General features: G+C 42.9%; 1 long non-coding RNA gene across 1 annotated transcript in view; it reads left to right on the top strand.

Annotated features, from left to right (window-relative positions):
- The window catches only part of LOC131481887 (uncharacterized), a 35,705-nt gene extending 22,759 nt beyond the window's left edge, over positions 1-12,946 (top strand). Inside the window, exon 4 of the long non-coding RNA XR_009246623.1 lies at positions 12,854-12,946. This is a non-coding gene — a long non-coding RNA (uncharacterized LOC131481887). The remainder of the gene's footprint in view (positions 1-12,853) is intronic.
- Positions 12,947-17,014: the final 4,068 nt, after the last annotated feature.

Here is a 17,014-nt window from a genome sequence, read left to right as displayed (position 1 = left end):
GAAAAGGGATCCCTACTCCACTGCTGGTGGGACTGCAGGCTGGTACAGCCTCTATGGAAATCAGTATGGAGAATATTCAAACAACTCAAATTCAACATACCGTATGATCCAGCAATAGCACTCCTAGGAATATATCCAGAACAATTGTTTTATGAGAAACCAACATGCACTCCTATGCTCATAGCAGCACAATCAGTAATTGCAAAAACATGGAAGCAACCAAAATGCCCATCAACAGAGGATTGGATAAGAAAGCTATGGTTCATCTACTCCATGGAATACTACTCAGCTATTAAAAAAAACAAAATGCAGTTTTTTGTGGCCAAATGGGCCAAACTGGAAACCATAATGCTAAGGGAAATGAGCCAATCACAAAAGGTTAAATACCACATGTTTGCCTTAATTTAAGATGATATGATGTTATGTATAACATGTTATGTTTTGAATGTTATATGTTGTGTATAAACTAAAACTGAAATGTAAGTGAGGTGGTCACAGAAGGTGGCTGGGAACTCGCATTTACTTTTAACATATTGGTTACTCATTACTATGTCAATTAATTCCATAATGATGTAAATTTTTGCTGATGGTATGTTGGAGCTTTCAATTGACTGGGAAGATACCCTGCTAGCTCTGTCTTCAGACCAGAGAGGGTATACCTAAGAAGCCGTTGAACTTGACTAGACAATAAGATGCTGGACTCTATGTTTGGTATATGCTTGCAATGGGGGAATCTCAACTGAACTTGAGCTGTGGTTATGCAACAAGGTGGAGGAATCCACCATGGTGGGAGGGTTTGGGGAGGGGTGGGAGAACCCAAGTATCTATGTAACTGTGTCACATAATACAATGTAATTAATGAAGTTAAATAATAAAAAAAAAAGAATATCCAGTTGTCCCCACAGCATTTATTGAAGAAACCAACTTTTTCTTTGTTATTTTCTGTCCACATGTCAAAAATTTGTTGGTTCTACATCTGGGGACTCAATTCTGGGGTTTCTATTCCATTTTTCTTCTGTTTTTGTAAACATTATATATTTGTTTTTAAAGTTCTGTGAGTATTTGATTGCAAATTGTGGGGTTTTTTTTTGGTCAGTTTTCTATTGTTGATCATAGTGGGAAGGATTGAGGATTAGGGGAAAGTGGAGGTGGTTATTGTTTGCATTTTCCCCATTTCTGCTTCTTGTATCTGGGGGAAGAAGGGAGACAAGGGGAGAAGCCATACTTAGCCTCCCAATTGCCCTTGTATCTCATGGTGTGAAACAACGACCTGGTATCAACACAGGGTCCCAATGTGGCACATATTCTGAGAGTTCTGCCAAAATGATTTTGATAGTTTCGAGGCGCTGTCAGTCATGTCGATCCAAGGATGAGGGAACCCTTCCAATGTCCATTGGCTGACACAGTGAAACTTAGAGTTGCCTTTTGCCCCAGTTATTCCAGTCATTGTTTAGCTAGGGTAGAGCTCCAGTTTGCTCTATTGTTCTTCTGCCGTGGCATAAGATGTCCTCTACAGGCTCCAGTGGACTGCCATATCCTCCATGTGTGTCCGAGCCTGCCATCCACTGCATCTTCTCCAACCACTCTGTCTTCTCCTCAGTAGAGATCAAACCTTCGCAGGCGGGTCCTAGCACGTGGGCCAGGTGACTCGGTATCTGCTGGACCTCTAGCCTCGACACCTCTCAGTCTCATGGTCCCCTGCACTGACAGGCCCAAGGAGCTGGATTAGACAACCCGGGCCCTGGTACTCACAGACCCCTATACCACCACGCTCACGCTGGCATGGCTTGCCTCACTTCAGCACCCACCAGTGGGTGCAACACCCTGGCTCTGTCCAACATGCTCTGGTTGGTGAATTCTGTAGCAAAGCCAGTCCAAACAGCCCCCAGTCCTGATCCTAATGTGAACTGGTTGGTATTGTGGCCCCAGCTAGCTTGTCCTACACCCCATCCTGATTGTCAGATTTGCCAGTGGATATTATGAATTGGCCCACTTTGGCCCACTCCCAGAGCAGACCCACATGTATGCAGATAGGTACTGTAACCTAGTATGAACTGGGAGGTCATTTGCCATGGTTTTTTCACTCACCTGCAAGCATTGCATCGTGACAAAGAAGTTCTGTGAAGCTCCTCTATCAGGTCTTCTCCTACTGGCAGATCTTGCACATGCTGGTGGGTCTTTGGCCCAAGTTGACTTTGTCTACTTTTTGTCCTGGCAGGAACAGTGTCATTGTCCAACTGGCCAGCACCCTCTCTGGTTCTTACTGTTGGATTTCAGAACCCAACCCCACCTGGTGACTCCAAGACACAGCTCTGATGTGGTTCAGTGTAAACCGAGGCCTAGCCCAGCACATTCTACATGCATCCTGGCTCTCACGGTTACCAGTGGATGTTAGAATCTGTTCCAGTCAGGTGCTCACCAGACCCAGTCCACAACCATGCCAAGGGAAACTGCAACCATGTCCAGCCTAGCCTACTGCCCCCATTCTGGCTTTTATGCTCACTGCTGGGAACCCCAGCCCAGCTGGGGCATCCCTTAGCTGCCCAACCAGGCCTGTTCCCAGGCACAGATCTTACACATGCTAGTGGAGATTGCAATTGCACAGCGATGAGTTCGCATAACCCTCCAACATTTTCTGCCCCTGATTCTCTCTTGTGTTGTTTTGTATCATGATGCAGCCTAATATTGCCTGCTCACTGTTTTGACTCTCACTGGTGAGTACTATGATCTATCCCTGCTAGGTAGGCCCCCAGCCCTTGCTTAAATGTATGCCAATGAGTGATATTTAGTCGTGGTTGCTGCTAACTACCCCAGCTAAGGTCTCCCACATGTGTTGGTGCATTGGTCTGACCCTTAATGGTCTTTCCTGTTCTCCTTTTCGCTCCCTCATGTAGCTGGAAGTACAATGGCCTTATCTATGGAGGTCCCTCAGTTGTCACTCTTCACTTGGACACAAAGCCTCAGGTCCTTAATTGGCCTCATTTGTGCCATAACCCAGATCTCCAGTTGCATAGTTTAAGCCCACATAGTTTAAGCCGCCAAGTGACCCGAGAACTTGACCCAGAGCCATTGGCACATGGCTTCACCATTCTGAGTCACCTCTGCCATTGCCAGTACACAAAGGCAAAAGGACCTTGAACAGTCCCAGAGGCACATCTAAAGTCACTTGCTGTGACTGTTGGGCATGTGGGGTCAAGGTGACTCTGGACAGGCTCTATCTGGAGTCTCCTCTGTTTTCTGCTTTTATACTGATAAGTGAGGGGTAAGTGCTACCTGGTTCCAGTTCTTACTGGCATGTAATACAGCCTAGTCCACTCACCCAGCTCCAAATCCAGCCCTAATGTGAGGTGGTTGGTCTTGTGACCCAACCTGGCCTGGCCTGCAACCCATCCTGGTTCTCAGTTCTAAAAATGGATGTTACAAATTTGCCCAGCCTGGCCCACACCTAGAAATGAACCACATGTATGCCAGTGAGTACTGTAACCTGACCTGGTCTGTGCAGCACCCTGCTTTTTTTTCCTTTTATTTGTTTGTTTTATGACATCATTTAATAGGTATTGGGGTTTCCCTCCCCCCCACCAAGTTCCCTCCATCCCTACTGATTTGTCCTCCAGTTTTATAATGAGTAACTTTTGTGAATTTTTACAAGTCCATCTTGTTGCTGCTGAGGTATCTTTCAACAATGTAGCCATGGTTAATGTCAGAGAGGAGAGTCCAACATCTAACCATCAGGATGTTATTAGCCATCTCCCTGGGAGTACTGTATGCACAGAGACATAGTTTGTTTTGTCTCCATCTGTGAACATACCAATTTCTGCTGCACTTCCATTATGTATCTGCTTAAATATAGAGCCAGTACAATGGGGAGAAATAATGAACTTTAATCCACATGAAGTTAACAAACATTTAACAGAAATCAACGTGACGCTAGGATGGTGAAAAAGAGTGTCAAAAATCTTCATTTAGGAATAGATGCCAGTGTGTGACCCATGTGGCACTAATGAAAATACAAAAAAGGCTACAACATCATTACTTATGAGAAGTGGCAGTATGAGTGATAAAAGAGACCTTAATAATCTTAGGTGATTTTAAGCAATCAGTCTCTTAGGGATGATTGGTTAATGAATTACATCACAATACCTTCTTTTTTATAAAAGATTTATTTATTTAATTATAAAGTCAGATATACAGAGAGGAGGAGAGACAGAGAGGAAAATCTTGCGTCCGATGGTTCACTCAACAAGTGAGCCGCAACGGCCGGTGCTGCGCCGATCTGAAGCCAGAAACCAGGAACCTCTTCCGGGTCTCCCACGTATGTGCAGGGTCCCAGTGCTCTGGGCCGTCCTCAACTGCTTTCCCAGACTACAAGCAGGGAGCTGGATGGGAAGTGGAGCGCCGGGACTAAAACCAGCGCCCATATGGGATCCCAGGGCGTTCAAGGCTAAGACTTTAGCCACTAGGCCACGCCGCCGGGCCCCACAATATCTTCTTGAAAAAGGTACAAACATCTAGGAAGTGCAAAAAGCTAAAATTCACAGATAAATTAGATCTGACATCGTATTAGTGTAAATTAAAAACAGGAAAGAGCTGTTTCCTGAGATGATGTGCTAAACTTCCCCTAGCCATGTCAGCATTGAGCTTCATCAGGGCACAATTTCTTACAATTGGATAGATATGACATATACCTGCCTTCTTTTGTAGAAATGCATGCTGTTGGTTTTCCTTGATTCCTGATTTTCTGGTCTCTGTTACATCCTTCGATTTTGGGGTTATGTGTGCTTATTTGTTCTCCTCTGTGATGTTGTTGTTGTTTTGTATTTTTAATGGGTGTTATATTAGAGCAAACATATGATGTCTGTCCTTTGGGCACTGGCTTATTTCCCTTAGCATAATGGTTTCCAGTTCGGTCCATTTGACTGTATATAGTTTTATTCCTTTTTTTTTTTTTTTTTTTTTTGGTTCTTGTTTGCATTTTTTTAAAAGTAGCTGAGTAGGATTTCTTTTTTTTTTTCTTTTAATTATTTATTATTTTTGCTTCATTAATTACATTGTATTATGTGACACAGTTACATAGGTACTTGGGTTCTCCCCACCCCTCCCCAAACCCTCCCACCATGGTGGATTCCTCCACCTTGTTGCATAACCACAGCTCAAGTTCAGTTGAGATTCCCCCATTGCAAGCGTATACCACACATGGAGTCCAGCATCTTATTGTCCAGTCAAGTTCAACGGCTTCTTAGGTATACCCTCTCTGGTCTGAAGACAGAGCCAGCAGAGTATCATCCCAATCAATTGAAAGCTCCAATATACCATCAGCAAAAATTTACATCATTATGGAATTAATTGACATAGTAATGAGTAACCAATATGTTAAAAGTAAATGCGAGTTCCCAGCCACCTTCTGTGACCACCTCACTTACATTTCAGTTTTAGTTTATACACAACATATAACATTCATAATATAACATGTTATACATAACATCATATCATCTTAAATTAAGGCAAACATGTGGTATTTAACCTTTTGGGATTGGCTCATTTCCCTTAGCATTATGGTTTCCAGTTTGGCCCATTTGGCCACAAAAAACTGCATTTTGTTTTTTTTAATAGCTGAGTAGTATTCCATGGAGTAGATGAACCATAGCTTTCTTATCCAATCCTCTGTTGATGGGCATTTTGGTTGCTTCCATGTTTTTGCAATTACTGATTGTGCTGCTATGAGCATAGGAGTGCATGTTGGTTTCTCATAAAACAATTGTTCTGGATATATTCCTAGGAGTGCTATTGCTGGATCATACGGTATGTTGAATTTGTTTGAATATTCTCCATACTGATTGCCATAGAGGCTGTACCAGCCCCACCAGCAGTGGAGTAGGGATCCCTTTTCCCCACAACCTCGCCAACAAGTGTTGTTGGTGCTTTTATTCATGTGGGCCAGTCTTACTGGCGTTAGATGGTACCTCATTGATGTTTTAATTTGGATTTCCCTTATTGTCAGGGAACTTGAGCATTTTTTCATATGTTTATTTGCCATTTGGGTTTGTTCCTTTGTGAAGTGTTTGCCCATTTCCCGTGCCCATTTCTTGAGTGGCTTGTTTGTTCCGACATTTTGGTTGTTTTGTAGCTCTTTGTATATTCTGGAGATCAGCCCTCTATCACCTATGTCGTGTGCAAAGATCTTCTCCCATTCTGTGGTTTGCTTTTTTACTTTGTTGATTGTTTCTCTATCTGTACAGAAGCTTCTTAGTTTGATGAGGTCCCAATTGTTTATTTTGGTCTTGATTTCTACTGCATTTGGAGTCTTTTTTAGGAAGTGAGGGCCTACCCCTAAGTGTTGCAGTGTGTTCCCAACATTTTCTTCCAAAGGTTTGAAGGTTTCTGGATGTAGGTTTAGATCTGTTATCCATTTAGATCTGATCTTAGTGTATGGTGAGAGATGTGGATCTATTTTTTTGTTTCTGCAGGCTATTAACCAGTTGTCCCAACAGCATTTATTGAACAGACCTTCCCATTTGCCTGGATTGTCGTTTGACTTTTTGTCAAAGATTATTTGACTGTATCTGTGTGGGTTCCCATCTGGTGTTTCTGTTCTGCTCCATTAATCTTCCTCTCTATCTTTGTGCCAGTACCACGCTGTTTTGATAACCACTGCCCTATAGTATGTCCAGAGGTCCAGAACTGTGATTCCCCCTGCTAACTTCCTGTTCTTCAGGATGGTTCTAGCTGTCCGTGGTTTTTTGTGTTTCCAGATGAACCTTTGGATCATTGTTTCCAGTTCCATGAAGAATGTTTTGGGCAATTTGATTGGGATTGCGTTGAATGTATATATTGCTTTTGGCAGTATAAACATTTTAATGATATTGATTTTACCTATCCAGGAGCATGGGATGTTACTCCATCTTTTGAGGTCTTGTTCAATTTCTTTTTTTAGTAGTTTGTAGTTTTCTTCAAATAAGTCTCCTACATTTTTGGTTAGATTTATTCCCAGATATTTCATACTTTTCTCTGTTATTTTGAATGGTATCTTGCTGGTTAAGTCTTTTTCCATCTTGGGGCTGTTCGCATACACTATGGATGTTGATTTTTGTTCATTAATTTTGTACTCTGCCACTCTACCAAACTCTCGTACAAGTTCTAGCAGTCTCTGTATTGAGTCTCTTGGCTCTTCTACATAAAGAATCATATCATCTGCATATAGTGAGAGTTTGACTTCTTCGTTTCCCATTTGGATTCCTCTGATTTCTTTTTCTTGTCTTATGGCCTTAGCGAGTACCTCTAGGGCTATGTTGAATAGTAGTGGAGAAAGTGGACATCCCTGTCTTGTTCCAGATCTCAGTGGGAAGGGTTCCAGTTTTTCTCCATTCAGTATGATGCTGGCATTGGGTTTTTCATATATGGCTTTAACTATGTTGTGGATTTTTCCATCTATGCCTACCTTGGTTAGGGTTTTTAGTAGGAAGTGGTGTTGGATTTTGTTGAAAGCTTTTTCTACATCTATTGATACTATCATGTGATTCTTGTTTTTCAGTTTGTGATAGATGAACCACAGTTTCTTTATCTGGTGCTAACGTGCATTTATCTAGTGTTAATGGGCATTTAGGTTGCTTCCATGTTTTTATGGTTATTGATTGTGCTGCGGTGAACATAGGGGTGTGCATTGCTTTCTCATATTTTTTGGATATATTCCTAGAAGTGGGATTGCTGGGTCATATGGTAGGTGAATGTTCAGTTGCTTGAGTTCCATAGTGGCTGCACCAGTCCGCAGTCCCACAGCAGTGGAGTAGGATTCCTTTTTCCCCACATCGTTGCCAGCAGGTGTCATTGCTGGTTTTCTGTATTTGGCTATTCACACTAGAGTTAAGTGGAATCTTGTTGTTGTTTTATTTGAAATTCCCTTATTTCTAGGAAGCTTGAGCATTTTTTCATATACCTGTTAGCCATTTTTATTTGTTCCTTTGAAAAGTGTTTGCCCATTTCTTGACTAATTTGTTTGTCTTGTTGTTATGGTTGTTCTTGAGTTCTTTGTGTAGAAATTAGCCCATTATCTCCTTTGTAGTGTGTGAAGATTTTCTCCCATTCTGTTGGTTGCCTTTTTAGGTTGTTAATTGTTTCCTTTGCTGTGCAGAAACGTCTTAGCTTAATGTAGTCCTATTTGTATATTTTGGTCTTGACTTCCTTTGCTTTTTTTTATTATATTTTTGACACTCTTTACATCATTAATTAGGGTAAAAAAGGTTCAAGGGCTATAGGGAAGTGGGTAAGACTATTATTTCCATATTGTTTCCTTCATGTTTAAAGGAGCGTATTAAGGGAGAAGGCCCACCCAATTTCCCACCCTCCCCAGGTCCCGGATGTAGGGCATGCTCCGAGGTTCTTGCTCAAGTGGTTTTGATGGTTCACCAATTATGAATTGCTGCCAGTCTCGCCACTCCAAGCACGATGAGGTCTTTGAAGAATCCACTGATTGACATAGTGCATCATAGAGTCTCTGTTTGCCCCATATTTCGCTGCCAACATATAGCTGAGATGGTTGATGGACCTGTTCTGTCTTCTATCTTTTCTTGGTTAGGTTTCTGAGTCCAGCATTTCAGTTCGGGAGATCTTCAAAGAAACTTTGTCTGAGGTGTTCTCAGACCAGATTCTCGTATGTACTAGCAAGTACAGGGCTTGGCACAGTCCATCGCCCTAATCAGCTGGTGGTTGCAATCGCTGAGTTGGTTCTGTTTTCAGCCCTGACTTCCGCTTTAACCAATGGGTGTTGCAGTCCAGCCTGGTTCTGCCCAGCGCATACTCAGACAAACACCTCAGACAAAGTTTCTTTGGAGTTCCTTTGCTTTTGATGATGTTTTTAGGAATTCTGTGCCTGCACCTGTATCTTATAGAGTATTTCTAGCATTATCTTCCAAAATGTTTATGGATTCAGAGTCTGGGTTTAGATCTTTTATCCATTTAGATTTGATTTTTGTGTATAGTTAAAGGTATGGGTCTTGTTTCTAACTTCTGCCAGCTGCTATCCAGTTGTTCCAACAGCATTTATTGAAAAGACCTTTTTTTCCTGGATTGCTTCCTGTTTTCTTGTTGAAGATTAGATAGTTGTGTATGTGAGGGTTCTCTTCTGGTGTTTCTGTTCTACTCCACTGGGGTCTCCCTCTCTTTCTGTACAAGTATCAGGCTGTTTTGATAACTACTGCCCTGTAATATGTCTGAAGGTCTGGAATTGTGTTTCCTCCAGCTAAGTTCTTATTCTTCAGGATGTTTCTGGATATTCATGGAATTTTATGTTTCCAGATGAACCTTTGGGTCAGTTTTTGCAGCTCTATGAAGAATGTTCTTGGTGTTTTGTTTGGAAATGCCTTGAATATATTTCTTGCTTTTGGTAATGTGGACTTTTTTATGATATTGATTCTGCCCATCCAGGAACATGGTATAGTTCTCCATGTTTTGTAGTCTTCTTGTATTTGTTTTTTTTTTTTAATATTTTACAGTTTCCTCATAGAAGTATATTGTAGAATGTTGCTGTTTTGTCTGTGTCCTTTGGAGTTTTTAGTATGAAGTGTGTTGGATTTTATCAAATGATTTCTCTGCATCTATTGAGATTATCATGTTATTTTTTCTTCAGTTTGCTGATGTGATACATCACATTTATAGATTTGTGGATGTTAAACCATCCCTACATGGCAGGGATAAATCCCACTTGGTCTGGTTGAATGACCCGTCTGATTTATTTTAGTATTCTGTTGGCTAGTATTTTGTTGAAGATCTCTGTGTAGATATTCATCAAGGCTGTCAGCCTGTAGTTTTCTTTCTCTGGTGTGTGTCTATTTGGTTTTGTTATAAAGGTAATGTTTGCCACATACAGTGAGTTTGTAAGAATTGTCACCCTTTCTATGGTTTTGAAAAGTTTATAGAGAATTGGGGTCAGTTCTACTTGGAATACTTTGTAGGATTTAGCAGTGAAACCATCTGGGCCCAGGCTTTTCATTGTTGGGAGGCTTTAATTACTGATTTGATTTCTGCCTCCATTATAGGTTTGTTTAGGTTTTCTGTTGCCTCGTAGCTATGTTTTGGTAGGTGGTGAGAATCCAGGAATCTATCTAAGTCTTCTGATTTGTGGGCATATACGTGTTTGTACCAGTTTCTAGTTATTCTCTGTATGGCTGAGGTATCTGTTGTTATGTTCCTTTTTCCATCTTTGATACTATTAATTCTTTCTCCCAGCACCCACCTTATTTTTGTCAGTTGGGCCAGTGGACTCTCTGATTGTTTATGCTCTCAAAGAACCAGGTTTTGATTCATTGATTTTGTTTATGTACTTTTGATCTCTATTTGATTTATTTCTTCTCTTATTTTGATTTTTTCTTGTGTTCTGTTGTTCTTGGGAATACTTTGCTGTTGATTTTCTAGTTCCTTCAGGTTTGTACTTAGCTCTTTTACCTGGTATCTTTCTTGGTTCTTGATATGAGCGCCAACTGCAATAAATTTACCCCTTATCACTGCCTTGGTTGTATCCCACATATTTTGTTTGTTTAATTTCTTCTCTAACCCATTGTTCATTCAGAAGCATGTTCATCTTCCAAGAGTTTACAAATTTGTTGGGGTATTTTGACTTATTGATCTCTAGTTTCACTCTATGGTGGTCTGAGCAGGTGCATGGTAATGTTTCAGTTTTTTTTAAGTCAGTGAGACTTGTGTTGTGCTCTATCATGTGATCAGTCCTGGAGAAGGTACCATTTACAGTTGAAAAATTGTATATTCTGTGCCCATAGGATGTAAGGTTCTGTATATATCTATTAAGTCCATTTGTTCTATCATCTATCTTTGTAAGTTCTGTTGTTTCTGTCTTGTTGATCAGTCAATTGTATTAATGGCGTGTTGAAGTCCCCCAGTATTATTGTATTGGCATCTGTGTCTCCCATTAAGCTCATCAATAATTGTTTCACATCACTAGATGCTCTTGTACTTGGTGTATAAACAGTTATTTTTGCTATTTCTCCTTGGTGAATGGCTCCCTTGATCTTTGTGTGTAGTGTCTATCTTTATATCTCTTAATGTTTTTCACTGTGAAGTCTATATCATCTGGTAATAGAACAGCTATGTCAGCTCTATTGTCCTTTCCATTGGCATGAAATGTGTTTTCTCATCCTTTCACTTTCAGCTTCTTTGTATCTTTGTTGGATGTGTCTCTTGTAGGCAACAAGTAATTGGGTCCTGCTTTTTGATCCATTCTGTTAATCTATGTTTTTTGATTGATGAGTTTAGACCATTTGTATTCAGAGTTAATCTTGAGAGGTTGTGATTTAATCCTACTATTTGTATGTGTGTGTGTGTGTGTGTGTGTGTGTGTGTGTGTGTGTGTGTGTGTGTATTGGTGTTTCTGCTTAATTTTGTTTTCTTTTGTGGGCTTTAATGAAAAGATCTTCCCCTTTGCAATTTTTGATTATGATTTGCCTTTTTTTTCTGATTTCACATTTCAAAGGAGCGTTTCTATAGTCATCTTTGTGTTGATATATTCTTCTAAATTCTCCTTATTGTGGAAATATTTTATTTCATTTTCAAATACAAGTGAGAGCTTTGATGAGTATATTATCCTTGGTGGACAGTTGTTCTGTTTTAGGAGTAGGAAAATGTTGCTCCATTCTCTACTTGCTTGAAGGGTGTCTTCGGAGAATTCTGCACTGATTCTGTTTGGTTTTTCTATAAATATTATCTGGCCTTTTCTTTGTGCTTGTTTCAATATTCTTTCCTTATGTCCATTTGAGGCAAGTTTGATAATGCTGTGTCTAGATGAGGGTCTTTTTGGGTCAAACATGTTTGGTGTTCTCTGTCCTTCCTGAATTTGGCTTACCCTTATATTCCCAGTGTTTGGGAAGTTCTTCCTGGAATCTTGCCTCTTGTTCCACACCTTCCAGAATTCCTGTAATTCTGATGCTCAACTTTTAGATGGTGTTGTTTGTTTCTTGGAGAGATTTCTTGGCTTAGTTCAGATTTTCTTCCAGATGTTTAATTAATTGTGTGTTCTCGTATTGGTTATCTTCTATTTGTGTTAGTCTGTCTTTCTTTTTTTTTTCCTGAGGGAGGCAAGACTGCTTATTCTTTGATGCATCATTGATGATTACATAATAAACACAGAACCACTAGACTAATGGGTGAAGTGTCTGTGAGAATAAGTTGCATACTCTAAAAATACATTTTTAATATTCCCAGCATCAGATTTTTAAGATAATATTCAGGAAAGCTAAACTATCACTGAAAAATCCTTATCTTACATAGTTTCATTATCCATCTTTTAATATGTGGTCGCTTGTTCATCTACTCCTTTTCTTACATTTACATATTTTTTATTGTCATTGTTATAATTTTCCATAAGATTTTTATATATGGAGATTTTCCCCTGTATTTCCTCCTCCTCCTTCCCCATTCCCCAACATTATTTTCCCCATGTTATTACAACAATAAAGTCTTTCATCCACAGTCACAAGTCCAACATTCAATTTAAGTGTATCATGTCATTGTAGCAATACCTCTGTTGCTTTCTAGCACAAGATGTATTTGTCAAACATTATTCCATGAAAGTACACTTCCAAGGAAACTTATAAATATACGTAGAGAATAAAATGTGAGACTTTCTGCCATTGCCTATACCAACAGTATCATATCCCATGTAAAGAGCAAAAAGTTGGAGTCAGTTATTTTTTATCTCTAATTTTTTTTATTTTACTTGATTTTTTTCTTATTTTTGATTTTTCCATGATTGAAAGGGTGAAAAGGGTTGAGGGATACAGGCAGGTGGGTGTGATCATTATTTCCATATTCTCTCTCTCTTTTTTTTTTATTCCTGTAGCTGCAGGAAGAGCAGTGAATAAGGGAAGAAGCCACACCCAGCCCGGCAAATGCCTCTGTATCCTGGGATGGAGGACAGCCACCCAGCACCATCCCAGGGTCCCTGATGGTTCTGCTCAAGTTCAACAGTTCTGAATTACTACTGTTACTGCTCCAAGGACAATGAAATCTCTCCAGTATCTACTGGTTGACGTAGTCCACCTCAGAGTCTCCATTTGGCCAGGTTTTCGCTGCCAACACTTGGCTGTTGTAGCTGAGCAACTTATTCCTGTCCTACATCCTGTTATGATACCAGGTGTCCTCTGAAGACTCCAATGTACTGCCATGTCCTCCGTGTGCACTTGGATATGCTGTCCACTGCTCCTTGTAAAACACTGAAGGGTCCAGCACTGACACATGCACTCCACAGTCAGACCATGGAACCTGCAATTGTCTCCATGGTTGGGATTCTGAGTCCAACAATTCATTTGGAATCTTTTGAGGTGATCCCAGTCTTGATTCTTCCGTGTGCCTGCCAAAACAGGGTCTGGCACAGTCCATCGTCCCAGTCAGCATGTGCATATGCTGGTACTTGAAATTGCTGGGTCAGTTGTGTCTCCAGTCCTGTCTTCTACACAAACCAATTGGTGTTGCAGCCCAGCCTGCTCCTACCCACTACACACTCGGCCCTCATGCAAAGCAATGGGAGCTGCAGCCCAGTCAAAGCGAACTGCAGTAACCCTACCAAGACTGCCTCCTGCCCTGGTTCCTGTGCTTGCCAGTCTGTATAGCAGACTGGTCCAGTCTGTCTTGCATCCGACTCAACTCTCATACATGTCAATGGACATTGAAGCCAAGCTCAACCCAACCAACCTACTATCCAGCCCACACATGTGCCAGCGGGGATCCATTCTGTCTATCCATGCCTGGTGCAGTTGCAGTTCTCATGCTCACCAGTGGGGGTGGCAACCCAAGAGGGAGGTGCCACTGTTTGCCCTACTGGTCCCACTCCCACTCCTGGATCTTGCACTATCCATGTGATTCTGCAGTTTACCTTGACAGAATTTGCCCTCTGTGCCAGCATCTGCCCAGCTGATGCTGTGGCAAAACCCAACCAACCCACACCCACTCTGACTTATGCATGCACCACTAGGAGCAGTCAAGCCAGGATGGCTTTCCCCTGTTCCAACTCATATGGGGCCAAAAGATGTTGTAGCCCATCCTGGGTTATTCTGCCCCCTTCCCAGGTCTCATGCTCACCAGTGGGAATAGTGGCACCACAGGGGAGCCCAAAAGCCACCCCCCTCACCAGGTTTTCCCTCTCACCCAGGGACTCACAGTAATGGTTGGGTGCTGTGGCCCAGTTTGGCATGGCACATCTCAGCTTGGCATTTGCCGGTGCGTGCTATAGCCTGACCAGACCCTGCCCACCTGCAATTCCAGTTCACGCTAGTAGGGTCCAACCTGACCCGACCCACACTTGATTCTGGTGCTCAGATTCTCCAGTGTGTGATGTGAACTGGCCCAGCCTGGTTTAATCCCAACTTGCGCCAAATGTATGTTGGTGGGTATCATTCCCTGACGTGGTTTTGGCTGTTTCTTGTCTTGGTTGTTGAGCTCACCTGCAGGGACTGTGTCCCAACAGAGGAGCTCCCCAACCCCACCCCACCCCGTTAAAAACCCCCAATGCCAGATCTTGCGCCAAATGTTCGGTCCATGAGCCAGCCCTACTTAGTCCATCTCCTGTCCTAGCAACAACAGTGTCCTTTCCTGACTGACCTTCACCCATTTCAGTGTTTACTGTTGGGTGTTAGAACCTAGCCAAGCCTTGTCCACACCCAGATACAGCTCACACATGGCTCATCAAGGAAAAGACCTAGCCCAGCCCGTCCCACCCCCACCCTGGTTCTCACATGCACCAGTAGGTGTTGGAGTCTAACCCTGACTGGCAAACCCCAGACAAAATTCACACTCATGCTGAGTGACACTACAACCTTGCCCAATCTTGACAGCAGCCCCCACTCTGGCCCTCGCAATCACCAGTGGGAACCACAACCCAGCCAGGGTATTCCCTTTGCCCTTTATACAGGCCTGTTCCCTGCAATAGATCTTGTTCATGCCAGTGGTTGCTCTGATGCAACTTAGCATAGCCTCTCCCTTATTTTGGCCTTTGCCTTCTGATACTGTAGCCTAGCTTAATCTGACCTGACCCCAGTCCCGACTCTCACTGGTGGTTGATAGAACTTGCTCAGTCTGTTCCCATCCTTGACTCATGAAACCAATAGGTGTTAAAACCCAGCCCAGCATGAGCTGCTCTCCAGACTGTTTTGTGCACTTGCCAGTCGGTTAAGGTTTGCTTGGCTCTGCTGGTCTGCCCTCTTCCAAAACCAACCCATCCATTTGCCAACAGATGGTACTACCTTGCCCAGCATTCCTGACCCCCTGGTATGAACCACATGCTCACCAGTAGGAGCTGTGTCCCACTATGGGTGTTTTCAACATGCTCCAATTGTCCCAATCTCTCACCCAGATCTCACACATGCCAGTGGGTGGTAGGCCCTTGCCAAGTATACCCTACCCCATCCATCTTGGCCTTGTATGAGCTGGTGAATGCGATGGCCCAGCCCTCCCCATACCCTGTTTAAGGATGCACATGTGGGTGCTGCAGCCTGGACCTCCCCAGCCTTTTTCCAGCCCCAGCACCTCTGAGGGCCAGCAGGTGCCATGGTCACACCTAGCTCAGCCCATCTCCATCCCAACTCTTGAGCTAACCAGCTGGATTTGTATTTCCACATGGTTGGGCCCACATATCCCCCACAGAATTTAGCCATTGACGTTATTCCCTTGCATGCTGATTAGTCTCATGGCCCTGCCTAATGTGATCCATCCCTGTTCTGACATTCAGTCAGGTACAGGGCTCCCTGCTAGACAGTTCCAGCTGTTGCTTTTGTGTGGGCCAGTGTGTGGTGATTAGTGACATTCCATGCTAACAAGACCATCGGTTTGGCCCATACAGATCTGGTGTCTGCCCTCCAAACCCCCAGGTCTCAGTCCCATCACTTACCTGCAAGTACAGTGATATTGTCACTGGGAGTCCTTCAGGATTCATTCTTTACATACACTTACAGTGGCCTTATCCATGGATGTCCCTAGGTAGTAATTCACATACCCAAGGCCCCAGAGTTTGCCACCAAGAGGCAGAAATCAAAGCCCACTGCCATTGGTGCTCGGGCCACCAATGCCGAGATTTCACTGACCACCCCCAAGCAGCCCAGCTAGGCTGTGCATGCCCTTCCCCCCATTAGCCAAAAATGGCCAGCAGGGTGAAGGGTCCCATCGTGTGCCATCCCTCCCACCCAAGCCAGGGTATCACCAGCCACCTGCCAAGCATCCCAGCCCGCTCCCTGCTCTAGCATCAAATGGCCAGCAGGATGTGAAGTCCTATTTGCGCATCATCTTTCCTGTCCCTAGCTGAGATGTCAGCAGCTATCCACAAGCAGCCCAGCCTATTTCTGATGTTCTTCTGCAGCATTCATTTGTTGGGCTAATGAACATTTCTGTTGTGTTCTTTAGCCCTGTTATTTCATTTTGGACCTAGTTTTTCTGTCATGATGATATGCTTGAATTCCTTGAATCCTTCCCACCATTTTTCATTGTTTCTAGAGTTTCATGATGATTTTTTATTTGTATTCCCTATGTTGAAGTTCCTCTGTGTCTTCATCTCGCAACTTTCAGACTGATGGAATCTTTTTGGTCAGTTTTTAGGGTGGTGTTAGGTCCTTTATCTGTATTATTTCCTTTCCTGCTGCCTCTTCCCATGTCTTTTTGCTTTCTTCTCACTTTGCATGTTTAGCCCCTGATGTGTTGTTAGAGGTTTCTAGGATGACGGTGCGTGTCTGGTGTCCTGGGGGTTGCTAAGGCAGAGAGACCGATGCTGTCCCTGCTTGTGAGTGGAGGGGAGGGTTTCTCTCTGACCCTTCTTCTTTAGGCAGTGGATGGTTCTCAGGAATGCCTTTCTTTCCTCACTCACCAGTGAGTGGAGCAAGCTGAATGTTGACCAGCTGCTGCCACTTTGTGGGCAACCAGCACACTCAGTCTCCTCGGCACATGAGGTCCCTCACCTGCTCCTGTCCCCCATAGGCAGGAGGGAGGATCCTAGGGCCTCTGACAGCAGGGCAGCTAGTCAGTGCAAATA

This window comes from Ochotona princeps, chromosome 1 (assembly GCF_030435755.1).
Source record: "Ochotona princeps isolate mOchPri1 chromosome 1, mOchPri1.hap1, whole genome shotgun sequence".
In the NCBI taxonomy this organism is placed as follows: domain Eukaryota; kingdom Metazoa; phylum Chordata; class Mammalia; order Lagomorpha; family Ochotonidae; genus Ochotona; species Ochotona princeps.
The sequence above is the reverse complement of the archived record's forward strand: the minus strand, read 5'-3'. Positions and strand labels throughout refer to the sequence as shown.